Here is a 24,777-nt window from a genome sequence, read left to right as displayed (position 1 = left end):
TGGGGGCAGGTTTGGCTGGTGTCCGCTGTATGGCGCGTCTGGGGTTTGAGCCCTGCTTAGGGTGCCTTGCGACAGACTGGCGTCCCGTTCTGGGTGTGTCCCCTCCCCCTTTGGCCTTGCGCTCTGTGTTGCCAGGTAAGGCTCCAGCTCGCTGCGACTCTTCTCGGGACAAGTGGTTGTTGACATGGTTGGTTGGATGGTTAGCAAAAGCATCTTTAAAAACAACATTTTCCAAGACTTCTGATTTTCTTGACAGATGTAGATATTACAGTCAGTACAGCGAACTTAGGAAGAGGAGAAAAGTACCAGCCTACAGCCTCTGCTCAGCAGCCCCAGAAGGCAGATGCTATGATATACAGTATTTAGCTCACTGGGTGAATACTACAGTGACTTAATTTATATATCCTGAGTCCCACTTGTTTTGTTAGAAATAAATTTGGAAAAACTCCATACTGGATAATAATTCGATAATTGTATTAAATGCATTATTAAATGTATTAAATGCATTATTAAATCCTTTCAGGTCTGTAGGATGTGTAGAATGATGTCAGACATAGAACCTACTGATATGTAGCTGGGCTGGAAAAAGCCCTCAGACACACAGGTGATGACTGAAATGTTGCTGTGGATGAGGAGTAACAAAGAACACGTTGTTTGTGTGCACAGTGTCTGAGCTGCTGCGCCTCCATCTGGATCGTCAGTGACATCAACAGAGCTCTGTCTGACAAAGAGGCGCAGAAAATCTTTCAGGAAAGTTTGAGGAGCATCGCTGGAGGAGGAGAGTGTCACAACATCACTTTCATCTGCACCAAAACAGACATCATCAATCCAAAAGAGTTAAAAAAGTAAGTATTTCACTAGTTAGATCTCATTTAGCCAGTGATTGTGAGTTTGGGTGAACACTGCATGTCCTTTGCCTTTCAGCCCTGAGCTGACGGGAGGCTCAGGTGTTGTTGAGCTCCTTGGAGTGACATGCTGGGGCAGAAGGTGGAGGTGGGAACGTGGAGGGCAGCAGCAGTTTATACTTCCACTTGTTGTTTAACAGGGCCTCATCCAACAGGAACCCAGTGGCTTATGGAAATATATATGTCCTGTTTTCATACAGCAGGCTTTTTATTCAGTACAGCGATATTTGTGCCTGCTGTGCAGTCATTTTATTTTCACAGTAGGTGTTTTATTCTGTACAACGGCTTATGTCAGAAACTTGTAGTGACATTTTGGGACAGAGAGACACTTGGTGTCTCACCCCCAAAGTGTTGGTACCTCAGTGGAGTCAGTCAGACCCATTCTGGCAAAATGTACTGTACTATCCTCTATATTACCCAATGAGCACTAGCATAAATAAAGCCTTAAAACTGTAAATGATTGACAAACAGCGCCTGTAACACCATGGGGCCTGCTTGCGTCAGTGAAAAACACAGGCAGTAATCATAGGAGCTTTAAATCTTTACATCATTTCATTTACATTTATTCATTTATTTACATTTACATTTATTTCTAACATTAAATAATGTAATAAATGTTAATGTAAATGTATGTTAATTTATTCCATTTTTTATATTACATCAAACTCATCCATGAGTCCAGAGGTCTACATATCTCCAGTAAAAGTTGAAAAGAAAGTACAGAAGGCCCTGGGGAAAGCTGAAAAGGCAGATCAAGGCACATTGAGAAGATTAAATACAACATGATGCACTGCAATATGTTGGTGTCCAGTCCAGGGTGAACCCTGCCTTGTGCCTTATGCTTCCTGGGATAGGCTCTGGACCTCGACAACCCAGCATTAGCAAAATTGGTTATTCATACTGAGATATGAACACTTCTTATCAAAAGATAACAATAATACTTTCTGTTACAAATATTACAGTGTTGGTGGTGTCATTGTCTTGCATAAAATACCTTTTGTTTTGGCATTTCAATGAATTCTCTGTTATAAATTTCTCATCTCAGAACAGTTTTTTTAAACAGCAAATATTGGTAATTTAGTTCCTTCATAACAGGAATTTTCCTAAAATGGGAACAAATTATATTTATTTATTCAGCTGATGTTTTTTCCCAAAGTGACTCACAATGTTAGGGTTACAATTATTACAGTTGCAAGCGTACAATTATTTACCCGTTTATACAGCTGGGTAATTTTACTGGAGCAATTCAGGGTAAGTACTTTGCTCAAAGGCACTACAGCTGGAGGTGGGATTCAAATCTGGAACCTTTGGATCCAAAGGCAGTAACTGTAACCAGTACAGTACCAGCTGTGAATTAAAACTGTGATGTGAGGAACGAGTGTATACTGTACATGTGATGGACAGACAGGAGGTGGCCGAGTAGAGAAATTCCTTTTTCCCACAATGCACCAGTAGAATAAACAGAAGCTTCACACCTGAAAACTGAGTTAGTCCATTTAATTGATCTAAGAATTATGTCTTGTAGTAGGTTTTATTAGAACTGCAATAACACACACACACACACACACACACACACTTTCAGAACCGCTTGTCCCTTACGGGGTCACGGGGAACCGGAGCCTACCCGGTAACACAGGGCGTAAGGCCGGAGGGGGAAGGGACACACCCAGGACGGGACGCCAGTCCGCCGCAAGGCACCCCAAGCGGGACTTGAACCCCAGACCCACCGGAGAGCAGGACTGCAATCCACTGCGCCACCGCACCCCCTACAACTGCAATAACCTTTTCTGTAATTTTTTTTAGGAATGACAAAATCACTGATGAGAAACTTCAAATCAGTGAATTCAAGGTATAATATTAAGCTTTTGACTGTTAAATACAGGCATTGCCTTTAAAGCACAACACTGTGTTTGAATGTATATTGAAATGTTTTTTTTTCTGTTTTTTGTTAGGACTCTCCAGATTTTAAAAAAAGGGAGAAACAGGCATGTATTCGGTACCGTAATGAGAAGACTAAAGAAAAGTTCGTAAAAAATCACAAAGCAAAGATCAAGGTAAGTTTTTCACAGTTCTACCAGTAGAATTACATTTAACACACACACACAGGCTGGGCCTTCCTGGATCAGGGCCTTGGCGTGGCGAAAGGGCAAACAGGCCTGGAGTGAAGATCCAGACTAACACGATCCAAAAACCTCCATGAAAAAAGTAAACAAGAGAACGTTTGCCCTGCCCGGAATAGGGTCACCGGGGCCTACCCCTGGAGCCAGGCCTGGGGGTAGTGTTCTTAGGCAAGCGCCTGTTGGCCGGGCAGCCCACGTAGCCTGGCCGGGCTCAGCCCGAAAAGGCATCCTGGGGGGGGGGCATGTGGGCCCACCACCTGCAAGGTCCAGCGTGGGGGTCGGGTGCTATGTATACCTGGCGGCGGGAGGGGGTGGGGTGGCGCATGGCATCACCGCCCCTCGCAACGAAAACCGGTTCTTGGTACGTGGAATGTCACCTCACTTGGGGGGGAAGGAGCCGGAACTGGTGAGGGAGGTTGAGAAATACCAACTAGATATAGTTGGGCTCACCTCCACTCACAGTGTTGGCTCTGGAACCAAACTCCTTGTTAGGGGGTGGTCCCTCTCCTACTCAGGAGTTGCACGAGGTGAGAGGCGCTGGGCGGGTGTGGGGATACCCACAATCCCCCGGCTGGCTGCCATACAGTTGGAGTTTGCCCTGGTGGACGAGAGGGTCGCCTCAATGCGACTTAGGCTTGCAGAGAGGAAAACTTTGACTGTTGTGTATGCTTATGCACCAAACAGCAGTTCAGAGTATTCGGCCTTCTTGGAGAAGGTGGGTGGGGTTCTGGACAGGGCCCTACCTACAGACTCCATAGTCCTGCTGGGGGACTTCAGTGCTCACGTTGACAATGACTGGGAAATCTGGCAGGGGGTGATTGGGAAGAACGGCCTGCCCGATCTGAACCCGAATGGTGAAATGTTATTGGACTTCTGTGCTAGTCATGGTTTGTCCATAACAAACACCATGTTCGAACACAAGGATGCTCATAAGTGTACCTGGTACCAGAGCTCCTTGAGCCAAAGGTCAATGATCGACTTTGTAGTTGTTTCTTCTGACTTGAGGCCACATGTTCTGGACACTCGGGTGAAGAGAGATGCTGAGCTGTCGACTGATCACCATCTGGTGGTGAGTTGGATCAGATGGTGGGGAAAACTGATGGACAGACCCGGTAGGTCCAGATGTTTAATGAGGGTGTGCTGGGGATGACTGTCGGAGGACCTTGTCTGGAATGATTTTAACTCGCAGTTCTGGGAGAGCTTCTCCCATGTGCCGGAGGAGGTAGGGGACATGGAGTCTGAATGGACCCTGTTCAAAACCTCCATTGTGGAAGCAGCCAGACACAGCTGTGGGTAAAAGCTTGTTGGTGCCAGCCAGGGCAGCAACCCGAGAACCTGCTGGTGGACACCAGTTGTGAGGGAAGCCGTCAAGCTGAAGAAGGAGGCCTTTAGGGCCTGGTTGACTCTGGGGACTCCTGACTCAGCAGACAGGTACCGGCAGGCGAAAAGGCAGAAGCGGCTGTGGTTGCAAAAGCAAAATCCCGGGCATGGGAGGAGTTTGGAGAGGCCATGGAAAATGATGGTAAGCTTCAAAGAGGTTCTGGAGAACCATCCGGCAGCTCAGGAGGGGTTGGAGGAGCTTTGCTCAAGCTGTGCTCACCAAAGGTGGAGAAACTTTAACCTCAAATGAGGACATTGTCGGGAGGTGGAAGGAGCATTTTGAAGAACTCTTAAACCCAAGTGATATGCCTCCCTTACAGGAGTCAGGGCCAGAGGCTTTCGGGCTGTCAGAGTCCATTTCCCTGGTGGAAGTCACTGAGGTAGTTGGTAAGCTCCACAGTGGCAAAGCACCGGGGGTGGATGAGATCCGCCCGGAAATTCTTAAGGCCTTGGATGTTGCAGGGCTGTCATGGTTGACACGCCTCTGCAATGTTGCATGGACCTCGGGGACAGTGCCCTTGGATTGGCAAACTGGGGTGGTGGTCCTTATCTTTAAGAAAGGGGACCGGAGAGTGTGTGCTAACTATCGGGGCATCACACTTCTCAGCCTCCCTGGGAAAGTCTATGCCGGGGTGCTGGAGAGGAGGCTCCGGCCGATAGTTGAACCTCAGATCGAAGAGGAACAATGCGGATTCTGCCCTGGCCGCGGAACAGTGGACCAGCTTTTTATCCTCTCACAGATCATTGAAGGAGCATGGGAATTTGCCAATCCAGTCTACATGTGTTTTGTGGACTTGGAGAAGGCCTATGACCGTGTTCCCCGGGAAATTCTGTGGGAGGTGCTTCGGGAGTATGGGGTACCGGGGCCACTACTGCGGGCCATTCGGTCCTTGTACATACGGAGCGAAAGCTGTGTCCGCATACTCGGCATTAAGTCAGGCCTGTTTAGTGTGGGTGTTGGACTCCGCCAAGGCTGTGTCTTGTCTCCACTCCTGTTTGTGGTTTTCATGGACAGGATATCAAGGCGCAGTCGAGGTCAGGAGGGCATTCTGTGTGGGAGTTGGAAGGTGACGTCTCTGCTTTTTGCAGATGATGTTGTCCTTTTGGCACCGTCACATGGCTGCCTCCAGCAGGCACTGGAACGGTTTGCGGCCGAGTGTGAAGCGGTGGGGATGAGGATCAGCACCTCAAAGTCTGAGTCCACGGTTCTCTCATGGAAAAGGATGATATGCCCCCTCCAGGTAAGAGGAGAGAATTTGCCCCCAGGTGGAGGAGTTCAAGTATCTTGGGGTCTTGTTCACGAGTGAGGGAAGAAGGGAGCGTGAGATCGGCCGCAGACTGGAAGCAGCGGCAGCAGTAATGCGGTCGCTGTACCGGACTGTAGTGGTGAAGGGGGAGCTGAGCCATAAGGCAAAGCTCTTCATTTTCTGGTCGATCTACGTCCCTATCCTCACCTATGGTCATGAACTCTGGGTAATGACCGAAAGAATAAGATCGCGGATACAAGCGGCCGAAATGAGTTTTCTCCGCAGGGTGTTGGGACTCACTCTCCGTGACAGGGTGAGGAGTTCGAACATCCGGGAGGAGCTCAGAGTAGAGCCGCTACTCCTTCACATTGAGAGGAGCCAGTTGAGGTGGTTCGGGCATCTGATGCCCCCTGGACGCCTCCCTTTGGAGGTATACCGGGCACGGCCAACTGGGACGAGGCCCCGAGGTCGACCCAGGACCCGCTGGAGGGATTATATCTCACAGTTGGCCTGGGAACGGCTGGGGATCCCCCAGGTTGAGCTGGAGGAGTTGCGGGGGACAGGGGTGGCTGGGCTTCTCTGCTCTCCCTGCTGCCACTGCAACCCTTTTAGGACAAGCGGGACAGAAGATGGATGGACACAGGCTGGAACCGCTTGTCCCAATGGCAAACCAGAGCCTAACCCGGCAACACAGGGTGCAAGGCTGGAGGGGGAGGGGACACACCCAGGACAGGACGCCAGTCCATTGCAAGGCACCCCAAGCGGGACTCAAACCCCTGACCCACCAGAGAGCAGGACCCGGTCAAACACACTGTGCCACTTTTTTTCATTTACCCGTGGAATTAATTCTTAAATTAAAAGTATCCGTGGCACAGAAAGGGTTGAGAACCTGTGTTTTAAAGATTCTTGTTTAAAATCCATTTTCATCATTTCAGAATTTTCTGCTTGGTGAAAATGTGGACTCAGACACGTATTTTGATGTGTTCACTGTGAGCTCTCAAGAATACAGTGCGATTGAAGAGGGGGAGGACACAACTCTTGATTGTCATGAAACAGGTGAGAGACAATTTGTGACACGTTTCCTTAGAGCTTTCCTGGCTAGCTGCTCTATACGTGGATTTTTATCTCTTAATTAAGGGCTTGAGTGAATCAAATGTCAGTCAGTCATTCCAAGTATATTTGATACAAATTTAAATGGATGAATTCTAGCTGAAGAACCCATGTATAAAAAGGAAGTAATTTTTCTATGTTACATATTCACTGACCTGACAAGATAAGATGTGAGGAACATTTCTCAAAGCATATTAGTAATATTCAAAATAATGTACTCATCTTGTTTCTTCTTCTAAGAATTGCCGATGCTGATTGAACACATGAAGAAGATCTACGTGTGGCATTCAGAGAAGGCAGTGAAAGATTATATGTCTGACGTTGCAAGGGTCGTAACATTTCTGCACCTTTCAAAGAACCCTTGTAATGCGAAGGTATCATATCCCCTGATTTACTGCGAAAACCCCTGTATAATGAGTATAATGAGTGTGGTCTTTATTGGTGAGGTGTTCCTCTCCTTGGGTGAGGAACCTGAATCAACATCAGTAACAATGGAAACATGGATCCACAAACACATGTCCTGTGTTCTTTCAGATTGCATCTTACACTTCTAAGGAATTCGGAAGACTTGAAAAGAAGCTGAATGATGAATGTGAAAAGCTGCACAAGTTTCTGACCAATGTCCAGAGTAAACTGAGGAATAACTTGGTAAAGGGAGTGAAAGAGGCTGAGAAGCACTGTTTGACCAATGGCAGAAAGGTTCTGGAGCCAGTGAGTAACTGAGAAAACCCAAAATGTTTATTTCCTGCACTCATGAACTTGACTTTTACATTTGGTGTGTATACACACACACACACACACACACACACACACACACACACACACACACTTTTAGAACTGCTTGTCCCATACAGGGTCACAGGAAACCAGAGCCTAACCCAGGGCACAAGGCCAGAGGGGGAGGGGATACACCCGGGACAGGATACTAGTCCGTCACAAGGCACCCCAAGCGGGACTCGAACCCCAGACCCACCAGAGAGAAGGACTGCGCCACCACACCCCCTGCTTAGTGTATAGTAAAGGCTAAAAGCCAGTGTATTGTGTGGTTATGAATTTAGCAATTTCAGGGTACGTACCTTACTCAGGGGTAGTAAAGCTGGAGGTGAGGCTCAAACATTGCAACCTTTGGGTCTGAGGGCAGTAGCTCTAACCACTACACTACCAGCTGCCCCAAAAATAAAAAATGAGGACATCTGCAGTAAATTCTGTGGTCACTGAATCAAATTTTTCAGAAATCTGGAGTGAAACAAGCCCGTACCAGGGTGTGTGAACCCACTCCTCAAGGGAAGCTGCTAATGTGATGATGACAGCTGCTGCCTTGAAATGCAGAGGCTGCCTGTTCAAATCTGACTTCCAGCTCTAGTACCTTTGAGCAAGGTATTTACCCTGAACTGCACCAGTAAAATTACCAAGCTCCGTCAATGTAAGTAACGGAACATTGTAAGCTGCTGTGGTGGCAAGTGCCAGCTGAATGAATCAAAGGCTACTACCATTTTTTTTTAGTTGAAAAAATGTAATTTTTCTTTCTATTGTTTTGGCATAGTGGTTATATGAATGAAACAATATGTACTTGGTATATTGTAGGTAAGATAAAAGAAAATAATTTATACATCAACGATACAGTACTTATTTAGTCTTGCTGGTGAGTGAGGTGTTTAGACTTTCCTAAAAATGATGCGATTTTACAAAAGACTGTCGTACATATGATAGCAACACTGGTATGTGTGATTCTTTTTACTTTTTTACATATATTCATCTATTTCCAGTTCACACAGACTGGAAGGGGCAGCAGGGATGGGTCATATGCTTCAGTTTTTCAGTAACTCTTTCATTTTTTATTATTTTGTTTAACTCAGTTGTAGTAAGCAATGTGGTTTATACACACATCATCTGAACCGCTTGCCCTATACGGGGTTGCAGGGAGCCAGAGCCTAACCCGGCACCACAGGGTGCAAGGCTGGAGGGGAAGGGGACACACACAGGACAGGACACCAGTCCGTCACAAGGCACCCCAAGCAGGACTTGAACCCCGCACCCACCAAAAAACAGCACCCGGTCCATCCCACTGCACCACTGCAGCACCATGCCTTCTGCAATGTGGTTTATTAAAAGGAAAATAACATAATGGATAAACACTGTCTTAAATCAGCAAGTTTGTTGTATTTGCATTATGTTTGTTGTTTTCATTTCCTATTCACACAGAAAAAGAAATGTTACAGGAGCTTCCACAAGACACTCAAGGCCTTGTGTAAAAACAGTGGGTATTTCAAGTGTGGTAATGGAGATGTTGTTGACCTGAACTATACACTCGCAGAGCCCATGTATGCAAATATGAATGACGTATTTCTGCAAACCTTCAGGTGACTTTTTCATACGTCATAATCCTGCTATTATGAAGTATTGCTTTTTATGTATACATGTGCAAGGGGTTTATTCTTTAATCTGTGTTTTGCTTTCTCATATATGTGTTTTACACAAACAAATGAGTTGCAAACACTGCAGTCGTCCAATTTGTAGTGTAGTGGTTGGAGCGGCTGCCTTCAGACCCAAAGGTTGCAGCTCAAGTCTCACCTAGAGGCAGGTGTTCACGTCAAGTTCCTCTGGTGAAAAATTATCCAGCTGTATAACTATCAGTAGCTTAACATTGCAAGTTGCTTTCAGGAAAAGCATCAGTTAAATGAAAATTATTTAAGAAAAAACAAAAATCTGTTTATCTGTTTCCTTTTAGTACACCAATTTGGGTAATAAAAAGTGGAAAAAGGTCTGGACAACCATGACAATATACGGAATTAAGAAAACTAAACAAATCGAGTTTAAATTCCATCCCAGTTGAGTTCGGGACCCAGTGTCTACAACTAGTTCAGTGCAGCTATCTAAATGTTTCTTAGCTGTTTGTTATATTCCAATACTAATGATTGAAGGTGGTCAGTAATGTTACATTTGCATCATTAAGTAAAAATAAACATCATGGTGGAGATTGTACTTTTCACAGTAACTTTTGCCATTGATACTTAACTTTTGCAGTCAAAGGTAGAGTCCCTGAAAAACCCTTTTCAATACCTCAAAGAAGTCATAACTCAAAGAAGAAATTATTAATTTCAAAGATAAAAGATTTTATGTGTTCCTGAGCCGCAAAAGTGATACATTTACCATAAAATATCAGAAAATACTGTTAAAATGGACAGTTGCTGCAATAGTCAACATTAGCTGTAATAACACAACAAGGCCATTTTCTTTAATTGATTTCTCCAGAGTAGGGGGGTGCGGTGGCGCAGTGGGTTGGACCAGGTCCTGCTCTCTAGTGGGTCTGGGATTCGAGTCCCGCTTGGGGTGCCTTGCGATGGACTGGCGTCCCGTCCTGGGTGTGTCCCCTCCCCCTCCGGCCTTACGCCCTGTGTTACCGGGTAGGCTCCGGTTTCCCGTGACCCCGTATGGGACAAGCGGTTCTGAAAATGTGTGTGTGTGTGATTTCTCCAGAGTACTGTATGGCTTTTGTTATTATTGATACTGTAAGTCCATGTAGCTGCACTCCCTCTGCATTCCTACATACGGAATGCTCACAAACACAACATACATACATCCCACATTCACACTGTCTGAAGCCGCTTGTCCCAAGCAGGGTTGCGGCAAGCCAGAGTCTAACCTGGCAACACAGGGTATCAGGTGGGAGGGGAGACACCCAGGATAGGGGGTCAGTCTGGCACAAGGCACCCCAAGCAGGATTCAAATCCCAAACCCACCGGGGAGCAGGACCCAGTCAAACCCCCTGTGCTACCACATCCCCCATACCACATTTAGTGTTTATGTATTAATTCAGCCTTTAAAGCACAAAACAAAACAGTAAAGACAATAAATGTATGAAAAGTGTGCAGATTAATTTGCATTCAATCAGCAAACTCTCTCAAAAGTACTCAGATTCACATTTGTTCACTACCTTTCTCCAAAGCAATATACAATGCAAGTAGTTGCAGTTGTTCAGGTGTAGGTTTGAATCCACCTGAGGGCTAACCTATGATGGGCTAGCACACCATCCGGGGTGTATCCTGCCTTGCCTTGCACCCTGTGTGCCTGGAAGAAACTTCAGACTGCTCGAACCCCAACGTGGAGAAACGGTTATTGATATTGAGTGTGACTGAGGGCTACAGGTTTTATAGATTGCAGACTGTAGTTCACCTTGTACTGGTGTTGGGAAATACGGCAGAATGTGGAGTTGCAGTAACGTTGGCCTGGCTAGAATGGTGCACAAGGTAGATGTCCACTAACTTGCATCTAGCAATGCCTAAGAATTAAGGGACTTTATGTCAAGTACAGAACTCTCATGATCATTTTCGCAAAAACAGGAAATGTTTTAATATTATTCTTGAACGTCAAATTATTTTAGCCCCGGAAGTGCAACACAATCAATCTATGGGAAGCTTGGAAGTTTCCAGGAATCATTTATCGCACCTTGGGATCTGGATGCATGTAAAAAGGAGCCAGAAAAATACCTGCGTAAGGTGTACATTAAGACAAAGGTGAGAGAAAGAAGCACTTTTAAACGGCCATTATATTAACTCTTTTATTTCATTAACATGCAATTTTTTTCTCCCTCAAAAATCATACAGCAAAGAAAATTGCTTAGCAGTATGGAAAAGGAGATCGTTCAAAGAATGAAGTCTATCCATGATTCCCTCAGCAAATCTGTCGAAGCAACTATGATGACAGCTTATAGAGGTGAGCTCCTCTGTGCTCCTTTTGTACATGTTCCTCCCTTTTTGTACATTTTGGACTGTGGGAGGAAACTGGACAACCTGCAGATAACCCATGTAACAGATAGACAAAGCTGGATTCATACCTATAGCTCCCAGAAAACGTGTTTTTAATTGTGTGTCATTGTTACTATAAATAATATTTTCCAGATTTTTCTGGGACTGGGACATACACTCTGGCAAATATTCAGGACACACTGAAGGAAAAAATTCAGTCTTCCAAAAATACCATTTTTCAGCAAGCTATGAACGAGATGCTGAGACAGTTTGAAGACCTCAAGGTTAGTTTTTTCTGAAAGTAAAATTGTCAATACACATAGTTTTTGAATTTGCAGCAAACTCTTTTCATTTAATCTAAGAGATATTTATGATTCATTGTAAAAAAAATGGAGCTAAGCAAATTGTTTAGGTCTGAATACAACCAGAACACTTTCCTTACAGCAACTGAGAAAGGTTATGCAGCAATGGTTCTCCACCTTGGATCTGGAGTGCTGTGTTGATTTTTGTTCCAACTAAACTCAAAATATATGATGTTCAGTTGGGCTGTTCCAAAAGGAATATTCATGTATTGTTTTTCATTGCATTTATTCATTTAGCAGACGCTTTTGTCCAAAGCAAGGTACATCTCAGCAAAAATACAATTTCTGCATTACATTAAGAGAAAGAGACACAGCTGCAGACGTGATTCTTAAGTAAACCTAGTTTGTTACTTTCCACTTGATGCACCGATGCACCGGTGTTCATCGCTCGAGTAGGTGCATAAAGCGCAGGATGGATGAATCCTGATAACCACCTACCAATTTTTTTTGTTATAATATATGATACACGAACAATCACATACAATGCCGGAGTAGCGGCTGAATAAAGGCTTATCTGGAGGTGATCATAAAGTTACAGTGCATGAAAATTTACACCATACATGAGCTGGAGAGGTCTTGGGCGAAATGGGTCCGGAAAAGGTGAGTTTTCAGACCCTTCTTGAATGTAGACAAAGTTTCCGCAGTTCTGAGTGAGAGGGGGAGGTCGTTCCACCACAACGGAGCCAGAACTGAGAACCTCCACACTTTACCTTTTGTGCATGGGGCCATCATTATTGTTTTGTAATGTAGTAATTCAATACATTCATATATAATTATTTTCTGACCTCATTAGACGTGGACTGTGAAAGAACTTGAGACACAGATGACGGCACACATGAGGGTAGCTCTCGGGCAGATCCCAGACGACTTCATCAACCTACCTGGTAAAAATCTACAGAATGGCCTTTATTTTGGCCCTCTTGGGCTTTGCTAAACATGTGATCATGTGCTCATGTGTCCTGTCCTCGGACAGCAAGTCCTCATTCTGGGATATAGAAATTCTCTCGGGAAATGAAAAGTTTATGTGATAACTGTTACATTTTCATCGTTTATTTATTTGTTTTCTGTTTGTCTGAATGTATGGCAATTCATCATTTACTATACATGAAAAAAGTGCTGGTAATACAATTTCAGTGCAATAAATTGAGTTCAGTATTTTCCTCTCCTTTTTTATGAAATATGACATGACAGCAAAGAGTGCTCCTTAGCTTTCATCACATTCTTAAAGAGGTCTGTGAAATAGAAAAAGTTAAGAACCTCAGTTTGAAGTGATGTGAGTATAGCCCATCATTTGCAACAGGATTCTTTGTCTTTTCAGATGTTGATGAAGAATTACAGAATATGAAAAGTTGGTGTGAAGTATTAGACCTTAGGATTTTTATGTGAAAGGACCTCCTGGACAGAAGAACCATTCTTGTCAAACATTTACATCAGGAGTACAGCTACAAGAAAAAGCGCACTTGAAAAGTAATGGAAGACTGTAAACATAATTATTTGATGGTTTATTTGGTGTTTAATGTGTAAAAAAAAAAATTGAACACACTTTTCAGTAAGTAGTTTTTTTATTCCTTATTGGCTTCTTCCAGTCTCAAAAATGGAACATTGTCTGTTTTTCTCAGAGAACTCCTGAATTTTCCAGAACAGACTTCTGGTTCTCTGTCTGTTTACAGTAGAACCTGTCTAACATTACAAACATGGTATATGGAAACAGTATGATAAATTTTAATCTTACCATTTATTAACTTCAATATTGATACTTAACATCCTGCATATTTGCTTAATATTTTATTAATTCCTTTGACTGCTCCTTCACTTTACATGTTCTACCTAATATTTCTCTCAGGTATTCGTATGATGTAAAATTCAATGTTTCTTCAACAGAGGTAAAGATAGTGGATTATAATGTAGAAGTGATGACAGATTATTTTAATGTTTTCTGTGCTCAGTGTAAGAGGTACTTTTTAAATCTGTATGAGGGAGATCATTTAAGCATGAAGGTGTCCTATGGGTTCGGGTTGTTTTTTTATAACTGTTTATTTGATCATTTTTTTAAAAAAAAAAAAAAAAAAGTTTTCCATAAACATGTGAATGTTATTAACCTACTTTAATATTCAATAAACATAAAGCAAACTGGCCACTTGTTCTGATTCATTTACTAGAAGACAGAGAAACAACTCCAAGCGTGTGTCGAAAAAGGTGTAGAAAATGGTGAGATGTGAAGCGTTCCCATGTATCTCCCCTCCTCGTCTTTCTGCGTTGGCTTTCTCTAGCTGTCCGGTTCAAGTTCAACACTCTGGTTACGGTCTACGAATGCATCAATGGAACTGTACCCAGGTATCTACAAGACCTGATAATCCGCCACACCCCAACCGGACTGCTACGCAACTCCACATCTGCCTGCTTGGTGATCCCATATACAAAAGGTTCAAAAGCAAAAGCACAAAGGTCTTTGGTTCTGGCTCTGATGTGGTGGAATGACCTTCCCCTCTCACTCGGAACTGCTGAATCTCCGTCCACATTTAAAAAGGGCCTGAAAACTCACCTTTGGCTTTTCCAGGCTCACTTCTGTTTATATCTTAAGTTCGTGTAATGCGTAAATGTTCATGAGCTATAACTTTCAGATCATAACTATTGAACAATGGATAAACCTTATGCGACTACTCCTGTAATGTAACGTAAATGTTTTTTTAAAAAATATTAGGGAGGCGATCAGGAATCGTCGATAAGGATAAACTTTTATACAGCTACCCGTGTGATGTACATTGGTTCATATGGTGGAAAGAAACAGACTAACTGCACCTTAGAAACACTTTATAATCTCTCTTTCTGCTAATGTAATGAACACGTTTTCTGAGATGTGCGTCGCTTTGAGTTTGAAAGCATCTGATAAATGAATCGCTGCAAATAAACATAGATGGTTGATAGATGGCTCACATCCCACTTCGCTTAATAACATGTAACGTGTGAGGCACGTGACAGGACGGTATATCCCTCTTTTCCGTATGAAATATAACGCGCTCCTGTCACTTCGCCATCGAACCCTTTATACCGCAAACCTCTGAAGGAGCCCAACGAGCGCGGGAAAATGGCGGCTCGCGGGCGGCGGTCACGCGGCGCGTGGCAGTGTCTCGTGACGTGAGGAGTGCGCTGCTGAAGAGGTAAAGTTCACTTCACACGTCACGTAGGAAGAACAACAAAATGTTAAACTAAACAGTGCTTTAATTCTACCTACAAACAATACAATTATCAGCACCTGAAATGTAGTTGTTTTGTGTGCCTTCGTGAACAAACAGTGAAAAATAAGACAAGCAAAAAACGTGTGTTGAGGTACTTGGTGGTGTTTTGCGAACACCACTGTCACCACGTCAACGACAGTGCGCAGGAACAAGCCTTCAAAGTTCAAACAAGGTTTCAAACACTTCTACATCAGAAATACATAAATAGTTTTAATATAAAAAACAGCCTGTATGAATCCCACATAAGCTCCTGTACTACTAGCATTGATTTTTAAAAACATTTTAGTGTAATCTGGGAGAAGGACTTGTGTCTTGTCACCCAGGCTTTGTCTCTAACTGCTTTGCGTATTTATTGGTCATGTTCAAGTAGGATTCAAACAATTTTCACTTCTCGCTGTCACTGCAGGCACTGGCTTTCTGTACAGCAGCTTAAATTCATTCTTAGATGCTTTTCTCCAAAGTGGCAGACAACTCAGAGAAAAGAAAAGTGCATTTCGCCAACAGACAGGGACAGAGAGATGCACACATGTGATTCATTCTCCAAGTACAATCAGTTTGTCTGAGGCCATCATTTAAACCAGCACATATTACACAGGGAGCTCTGTGCGGAAGCACAGCTGCTAGCGTAGTGGTTAGAGCTGCTGCCTTCGCACCCGAAGGTTTCAGGGTTGAGTCTCACCTCTGGCTGAAGTACCCCTAAGCAAGGTACTTATCCTGAAATTGCTCCAGTACAATTACCCAGCTGCTTAAATTGATGAATAATTTTAACACAGCGCTACGCTGTAAGTCGCTTTGGAGAAAAGTGTCAGCTAAATGGAGTTATGCAACGTAAATAAGAGAGACCTCATTCATTTCATCGCATCAGAGCCAGAACCTTTAAGCTTTTGATTTTGGATGTCGTGTGTGGGACCACCAAGTCAAGTGGGCTGAGATGGAAGAGCATAGTGGTTTTGCTGGAGCATAGTCCTGCAATATTTGAGAGCAGATCAATTGACGGTCTTGTAGGCCATAATCAGAGTCTTGAACTTGATGCGGGCAGGCAGAGGAAGCCGGTGGATAGAGACAAGGAGGAGGGATACATGGGAACACTGCGGCAGGTCAAACGCAACTCATACAGCAGCATTGTGTTTCAGCGGGAGAGGTTTGAGGTGGAGGCTGGAAGACCAGACAGGAGAGAGTTGCAGTAGTCCAGGTAAGATATCACCATGGCCTGAACCAGGAGCTGCTTGGAATTCATTTACACACCGACACTTCTCTAGAAACCAACCACCAGCTTCTTTAAAAAAGGCACTCTCACTCATCTATTCACTCCTTCACTACCAGACCCTTTAAAATTAAACGGTAGAGTGGAACATCGGTTTACGAATTTAATTCGTTCCATGTATTCATTCGTCCTCTGAAATTTTCATGCACGCGAAACGAATTTCCCCATAAGAAATAATGTATAACAGAATAATTGGTACTACGTCCCCAAAAATATTACTTGAGATTTGCATTCGTTGATCCTGGCGTTTTTTTCTTTGAGATCAATGTACAACTGCCTTGGCTTCTCGCAAATGATAACTTCAGACACGCTATCACCCGCTAACTGCCTCTCGTTTACCCAGATCAGGGGTCGGCAACCCGCGGCTCTTTTCGTCCCTCTGCCGTGGTTCCCCGCGCCTTTGAAAAAATAATGTGAATAAATGGCTGTTTTATTTAAATTATTTTGTTAGTTTTATCAGTGTAATAGTTATTATTTTGGAGATTAAGGTGATCTTGTAGCATTAAAATAAAACTTATTGGTTTATACCATTGTATGCGTCACCTTTCGCCGCCCGGCAAGTGACTTGTCTTAAATTTTTAACCCCCTCACGGATGACAGCTTGCAATCCTGCATGAAGATCAAAGTGACGTCTTACAGCCCTGCTATTAATCACCTGTGCAATGAAGTTCAGGAGCAGAAGTCACATTAACCAAGTGAACGAAATCATTTAATGAGTTATTATTTTGCAAGTATATATTTTATATTGGACCCTGAACTGATGTAGTTATGTTTTATATTCAGGTTGGCGGTTGACTGCTGTAGCTACGCGACTGAGGAAATCAACCGATGACGGCAACCTTTAGAATAAACTGGCATTTTTTTGTTTGCTCTTTTGATTTCTTTTAAAAAAATCCACAAATAAGGGATAAATAAACTTATATGTGCCAGTGTCTTTTTTTTAGAGTTCAAAAGAATTTGTTGTTTTGGTTGTTACAAATAATTTAGAAATAAAATGTCAGTCGTTTTCTCTTTGTAGTTCCTTTGTTTCATAAATGTAACAAATCATAGTCTTTATATACATAGCATAAGTGTAATGAAACTATATATGGTGTGTTTTCTTCATTTTAGGGATCAAACTGGGTTTGCGGCTTCAGATGGGTTTTATTTGGTGGGAAACAGGCCCAAATGGCTCTTTTAATGCGGAAGGTTGCCGACCCCTGATCCAGATAAACAACAACTTCTCTACGTCCTCGATGGCCTGAGACCGTTGCTTTGACACTGTCAGTCCTTTTGCAACATCAGCCTTCATGATTTCTTCCTTATTTGCCGGGATGGTGCAGATCGTTGATGCTGACTTGCTGTACATCCTGGCAAGCTCAGACATGCATACACCACGTTCATGCTTCCCGATGATTTCCTTCTTCAGTTCTATCGGGATATGGATAACCTTCTTCTTCTCAGATGCTGCTATTATCTTCTTGGGTGACATCGTTGCTTTGGGTATGCACAATACGTACATACGCTAAAGAAAATCACAAAGAATTTCTCGAACACGTGTGCGAGAGCTTTGGATATGAGACATTCACAACGTGAGGCTACGTATACAACTGATGCTTCGCGGAGGGTATTCGTTGTCTCCCTACTTGCCCGATGCTTCCCGAAGCGTACCCACACGTACAGGTTCAAACAGGATGTTCGTGCTCGGAGGCAATCTTTCGAAAACGGAAGAAGTTTATGAATACATTTATTCATAAACAGAATCATACGCACTGAATGTTCAAATACTGAATTCAGTGGCCTTGAGGCTGTTCACATGCTGTTCGTATTCCAAGCCACCATTCGTATACAGAAACATTTTTTTTCGTATTTGCACCTCGTACTCCGAATTATTCGTAAAAAGAGACGTTCGTCAACCGAGGTTCCACTGTATGCTATCCTTCTCTGAAGAAAAGGACGCTTGAGGGCGGTTCCATCAGCAAAAGGGTTCCTTTGAGTGGTCGCCAGGTGGCGCTGTCAGTTCCTCAGGAAGACCTTTTGTCTACTGGCAGATCTGCATGTGGTCAAGAACTGCACTTTACCTTTTCACACTGGAACACATGTGTACCAGCTGCACTGATTATCAACTCTGCTATTGTTAGCTGTAATTTATTTACATGACAATTCTCTCCAAAAGTGACTAAAAGTGTCAACCTTTTATACAGCAGGGTAATTTCCACTCTTTCAGTTCAGGGTAGCTAGACCCACCAGAGAGCAGGACCCAGTCAAACCCGCTGCGCCACCGCACCCCCACACTATGCTCTTGAGTAACACAAACTGCTTACCTCTCTCAACCACTGGAACACAGACTGAGAAAGGTGCTCTTTGGAGGGTATGATACTGTAAATGCCAATGGAGGAATGCATGTAAAACATTAAGTTAAAACTGTAACTGAACAGCTGAACCAAGGTAAACTTTTTGATGTGATGACACAGAATAAAATAAAGGAAGCTAAATGTTATCATAGATATAAACTGGTAAGTCCCTGTTTAGAATCAGAATTAGAATCAGAATGAGCTTTATTGCCAAGCATGTTTACACATACAAGAAATTTGTCTTGGTGACAGAAACTTCCACAGCACAGACAGAATGACAGTGACAAGACACAGAATAAGTAAATAAAAGAAAAAAAGTATATATAAAAATGTAAAGTACACAATATACAAAAATAGACGCTAGACATTATATTACCTGCAGAATTAAACCAGCTTCTGGCACTAAACAAGTAAATCTAAATTGGAATGTGAAATTATCCTTTCTAGAGGTGGTCTGAGTGAGAAAATTGTATTTTGACTTTAGGAGAGGAGACTGAGGATCAGGATACAATTCGTAAGAAATATTTTTTTTTTTTTCCTTTATGTGGAAATAAATTAAAAAAAAGTATGTAGCTCAGACTTTGTTACCTGAAGGTTACTCTGTATGCTCAGTGTGTTTGAATGTCCACAATGTCAAATCAGAGCACTGCACAAATACTTATATATATCTTACACTTTCCCTCAAAGGGACTTACAGTTATTTACCCATTCAACCAGCTGGGTAAGTGTGTTTCAAAAGAGTACAACAGCTGGGTGAGGGTTCAAACCTACAACCTTGGGGTCCAAAGAGAGCAGCCCTAACCACTACACTACCAGCTGTCCCTGTATGGCTTTTTGGTCATTAAAGTGTTAACAACTGACTCTGGAAACTTTTATACATTCCAGTGCTTAACGGTGTAGGAATCCATAATTCAGGGTCACTTTGAAATCAACTGATCGTCTGTCTGTCCCATGTTGTCATGTGAAGACATTAGGGTAATACACATTTCTTGTGGGCATTCAAGACAACATCTGTTGGATGATTAGATCAAACCTACAGTTGAATGGGTCTGCCTGTTGATGTGATCACAGTGATTACTTGTGATTGATTGTATCTAAATGAAAATGTGTGAGAATGTTGACAAATCCCAGTTCTTGTCACTGGATGGTGGTCAGACCATTTGGTGATGAGGAAGTTTTGGGTAGCTAGCAGTTGGGGGTTGGGTCCTGTGAAAGCTTCCTTGCCTTTGATGCTTTTTTTGAAGGTAAGGCCCCTTAGTTAGACTTGATGACTACAGTGCGAAACGGCACATTCTGACGTTGCAGGCTGATGCTCTCGTCTGCAATAAAGAATCCTGCTGAAGATACTTCCAAGTCTCCTGGTCTCTCTGCGAAATTACCAACAGTTTTGGTGCCGTGACCCGGATAGAGTTGCTCATCTGACATCGATCCAGACTGAACTTACTCAGCTCATCTATGATTTGGTGAGTTTCACTGTATCCAAAGAACTGCTACAGACCAGTATTTTAGGTTATCCTCTGGTTTTCCAGGGAAGTGTTAAACACAGCTGTAGGGTGTGTTATATTTACATTTATATTTATTAATTTAGCAGACGCTTTTGTCCAAAGCGACGTACATCTCAGCAAAAGTACAATTTATGCATTACATTGAGAGGAGGAGACATAGCTGCAGACATGAAAGTCTCAAGCAAACCTAGTTTATTCCCTACCACCTGCTACACCGAGGTTCATCGTTCAAGTAGGTGCATAAGACACAGACAAATCCCGATACCCACACCAATTTTTTGTATTAGATATCATAAGATACACAAATGAGCAGAACAATACCAGAGTAATGGCTGAATGAAGGTTGTATCTGGGGATGCTTCTGGAGTTACGATGCGTGAATAGTTACACTATAGACGATCTGAAGAGATCTTGGACAAAGTGGATCTGGAAAAGGTGGGTTTTCAGACCCTTCTTGAAAACAGACAGTTTCCGCAGTTCTGAGTAACAGGGGAAGGTCATTCCACCACAACGGACCCAGAACCGAGAACCTCCGAGCTTTGCCTTTTGTGCGTGGGACCACCAAGCGGGCAGAAGTAGATGAGCGAAGGGGCCTGGCTGGGGTGTACTGGTTGATCAAGTCCTGTAAATAGCCGGGGGCAGTTCTATTGATGCATTTGTACACAGTAACCAGGGTTCTGAATTTGATACGGGCAGCTATAGGAAGCCAGTGCAGAGAGATGAGTAGAGGAGATACATGGGAGCGCTTTGGCAAATCAAACAGGTTTGATGGCATTAGCAGGAAGGCCACACAGAGGAGAGTTGCAGTAGTCCAGACAGGAAGTCACCATGGCCTGGACAAGTAGTTGGGTGGAGTCAATAGTGAGGTAGGGACAGATCCTACAAATATTATGCAGGATGTATCTGCAGGACCGGGTTGTGGCTTCAATATATTGAGAGAATGACAGACTCACATCAATCGTATCTCCCAGACTCTTAGCAAAGGAGCTAGGCGAAATGAGTGAGTTGTCCAGTTTGATCGAGAGGTCGTGACAGGAGGACAGGCCAGCTGGGAGGTAAAGAATCTCTGTTTTGGAGAGGTTGAGTTGGAGGTGGTGATAATACATCCATGAAGAGATGTCCGACAGGTAGGCAGCAATGCGTGCAGAGATGTCTGACGCACCAGGTGGAAAGGAGAGGAAAAGCTGGGTATCATCTGCATAGCAGTGGTATTTGAATCCATGGGAGGCTATGACCAGAGCGAGGGAGGAGGTGTAGATGGAGAAAAGAAGAGGACCCAATACCGAACCCTGTGGAACACCGGTTGAGAGAGGCAGAGGAGAAGAACGAGAGCTCCGCCAGACCACTTGATAGGATCTGTCAGGGAGGTGGGACTCAAACCATCTGAGTGCCGCACCTTTGATCCCAAGCTGGTTAAGAGAGGAGAGTAGAATCCGGTGATTTACAGTGTCGAATGCTGCAGACAGATCGAGGAGGATGAGGACCGAGGAGAGGGAGGCAGCTCTAGCAGCTTGGAGAGCGTCAGATACCGCCAGACGTGCGGTCTCAGTAGAGTGACCAACTTTGAAACCAGACTGATAACCATCAATGAGATGGTTCGGGGTGAGGAAATCAGGCAGTTGATCACAGGCTGCCCGCTCAACGGTTTTGGACAGGAAGGAGAGGAGAGAGACTGGTCTGTAATTTTAAACCAGATTGGTGTCCAGGGGGGGGGGTGCGGTGGCGCAGTGGCGCAGTGGGTTGGACCACAGTCCTACTCTCCGGTGGGTCTGGGGTTCGAGTCCCGCTTGGGGTGCCTTGTGACGGACTGGCGTCCCGTCCTGGGTGCGTCCCCTTCCCCCTCCGGCCTTACGCCCTCTGTTGCCAGGTAGGCTCCGGTTCCCCGTGACCCCGTAAGGGACGAGCGGTTCTGAAAATGTGTGTGTGTGTGTGTGTGTGTGTGGTGTCCAGGGAGGATTTCTTTAACAGAGGTGAAATTAAAGCAGTTTTGAAGGCAGCTGGGAAACAGCCAGTGGAGAGTGAGGAGTTGATGATAGAAGAGATGAAGGAGGAGAGTTGCCGGGAAATGTTCTGAAGGAGTGATGACGGGATCGGATCAAGCGAGCAGGTGGTGGCTCTGCGCGATATCAGGAGGTCAGCGACGTCAGACTCTGAGAGCGGCTTGAAGTTGGAGAGGATAGCTTTGCAGGGAGGTCCAGTGCGAACCGGCAGATTGATGGTGAGAATTTATCAGTGATCGCTTTGGCTTTGTCTCTGTGTTAGCAAACAGGTCATCCTCTGCTTTAGCAGGGAAGGTTAACAACATTTGCAGGATATGTTAACAATTTGGTTATCCTCTGCTTTGTCAGGGAAGAATTTGATTTATCCTCTGTTTTATCAGGGAAGGTTAACAACAGTTGTGTGTTAACAAATAAGTTATCCTCTGCTTTGCCAGGGACAAGTTTGGTTTATCCTCTGCTAAGTCAGAGAAGCTCTAGTAACAGTCAAAGAGCAGTTTTGTGACAGTTTTTCTCCTTGTTGCATCAGAGAAATACTAATAAAAATGTTTTGAAATAATTCTAGACTGATCCCCACAACTAAGAAAAGTGGACTAGCTACCCCTTCATGGACTGATAGCGAGTTCAAATCAATTCTGGGAGAACACATGGACGCAATAGTGACAGACTCACTCAGACAGAATTTGGTACAGAAATATGGCATTCATCCAGATAAAGTACGGTCCATTGAAGAATGCAAAAAGGTACTTGGCGCATGTGTCAGAAAGAAAAATGCAAAGGGAATTACCTGTTGCTGCAGAGAATTTTGTTTAGCAATAGCACAAGAACAAGCTCAGTGTATTGCTAAATTAGAAGAGCAAAATAAAGAACTACGTGCCCGAGTATCGTCTTTGTGTGTGGAGCAAGAAAAAGGGTTCAAAGTGGAGTAGAAGAGGTTGGCATTATTCCTTCTGCACCTCCCGCAGTCCAGGTCCAAACAGTAATCAAAGCGCTAGGCCCTGAGGCAATAGAAAGACTTGCTCAGAGTTTGCCTTTAGCACAAGTGAACTTTTCTGAGTTCAGGAGAGCATTGTCCAGGAAAATGCATCAGAGTTTAGAGTCAGAGAGAGTCAGAGTTTAATAATTTGGAGAAAACTCTTGATACTCCTGAGTTTAGACGTGCTAGCAAAGAAAACCTTCGGGAGGGAGTTCTGAGTGTATTAAAGGATATCATTGGGTCAAACGTATACTGGTCAAGGGTCAGTAGCTGTGTACAGAAAAAGGATGAAAAGAGATTTTGTCAAGCAGCTGCAGCATACAGTGGTATTTCTAATACTCCTGAGATCGTGTTAGAGGATAAGGGACCGCTAGTCCGAATTTGGTTTGATGGACTTTCATCAGAGTACAGGAATGCACTGCCTTTCTTAGACCTCACATGGTCTAATGAAAACCTGCGAACTAACTTAGCAAGACTGGCAATCTGGGAAAGAGATTCTGATGTTAAGGCAAAAGTAAAAATTGCAGCTGCATCTGTGAGTAATTCCAACACAGAAAGTAGACAAGATCAGAGATTTCCAAAGAGAGAGGGCAAATGTAATTACTGTGGTAAATCTGGCCAGCAACAAGATACTAGGAGAAATGCCCCAGCATCACCCTACTCCTAGTCAGCCTGTTTACAACCCTGGAGTGGCTCCTCCTCTTAGCACTAAAACCCTGGGGCAGCTCGCCCAGGCACTTTTGAGGGCACAACAGGGACAGACAGAGCAGCAAAAAAACCTAATTGTTGGGGCTGTGAGTGCTTCTCTTTCCCCAGTTATATACCACACTGATAAAAGACTGTTTGTAAAGGGTACCATACACCAGAAGGAGGTTGATTTTCTTTTAGATACAGGTGCAGAAATAACTGTCATTCCTATTAATTTAGCAAATAGCCTCAGAATTCCCTATCAGAGAACCAAGCTTTGTTTAACAGGAGTAGTGGACAATGATTCAGTTTTGTATGAGACTTCCCCCATTGAACTTCAGTTAGGTCCTAAGTCACTAGTTACACCACTGCTGTGCGCTCTACTGAATACTGGCCCTATATTAGGAATGGATCTACTAAGGAAGGTACATCTAACCTTAGACATGTCCTCAGAGTCTGCCACAATCAAAATAGCTTCAGCACAAACTTCTGCAAGCAATTTGTTGCCCCCTGAGTATGCGCATTTGCAGGATCATCCTATATGGGCTAAAGGTAAGGATGACTGTGGCCTCTTAACAGCAATAGAACCTGTCAAGCTGACGGGAACCCCTCCCCCGTCACTTCCTCACGCTGGGGAAACTGGTTAGTGACACTTACAGCTCCGAATGTTATTTTGCAACGTGACCCAGTCACTAATCCATCCTCGTGTGTGATGTCTGCTATGACTGATCTTTCTTTAGAGGATGAGAGTGGCGTGACACATGATTGTGTTATGCTTACGCACTCATCTCCAAGTGCAGTTGTGGAAACATCATTAAATAATGCAGATTTTGAATTGTTTGTTGATGGTTCTGCCCAAGTCATTGAAGGGAACAGACGAGCAGGATATGCTGTTGCTTCTTCGTCTGCT

At 43.8% G+C, this 24,777-nt stretch overlaps 3 long non-coding RNA genes across 3 annotated transcripts; all 3 read left to right on the top strand.

Moving 5' to 3' along the window:
- Window positions 1–707: 707 nt before the first annotated feature.
- LOC114912336 (uncharacterized) lies at window positions 708–2,932 on the top strand. Its single transcript, XR_003798207.1, has 3 exons — window positions 708–845; window positions 2,709–2,754; window positions 2,858–2,932. It is a non-coding gene; the product is annotated as an uncharacterized LOC114912336 (long non-coding RNA).
- A 4,157-nt stretch (window positions 2,933–7,089) lies between these two features.
- LOC114912340 (uncharacterized) lies at window positions 7,090–9,018 on the top strand. The gene is made up of 3 exons (XR_003798216.1): window positions 7,090–7,136; window positions 7,297–7,473; window positions 8,965–9,018. It is a non-coding gene; the product is annotated as an uncharacterized LOC114912340 (long non-coding RNA).
- Window positions 9,019–11,165: 2,147 nt separating this feature from the next.
- LOC114912334 (uncharacterized) lies at window positions 11,166–12,712 on the top strand. The gene is made up of 4 exons (XR_003798205.1): window positions 11,166–11,276; window positions 11,367–11,475; window positions 11,661–11,791; window positions 12,663–12,712. It is a non-coding gene; the product is annotated as an uncharacterized LOC114912334 (long non-coding RNA).
- The last annotated feature ends 12,065 nt before the right edge of the window (window positions 12,713–24,777 follow it).

This window comes from Scleropages formosus, chromosome 15, assembly GCF_900964775.1.
Source record: "Scleropages formosus chromosome 15, fSclFor1.1, whole genome shotgun sequence".
Lineage (NCBI taxonomy): Eukaryota > Metazoa > Chordata > Actinopteri > Osteoglossiformes > Osteoglossidae > Scleropages > Scleropages formosus.
Note: the sequence above shows the minus strand (reverse complement) of the source record. Positions and strands in the feature narration are given on the sequence as shown.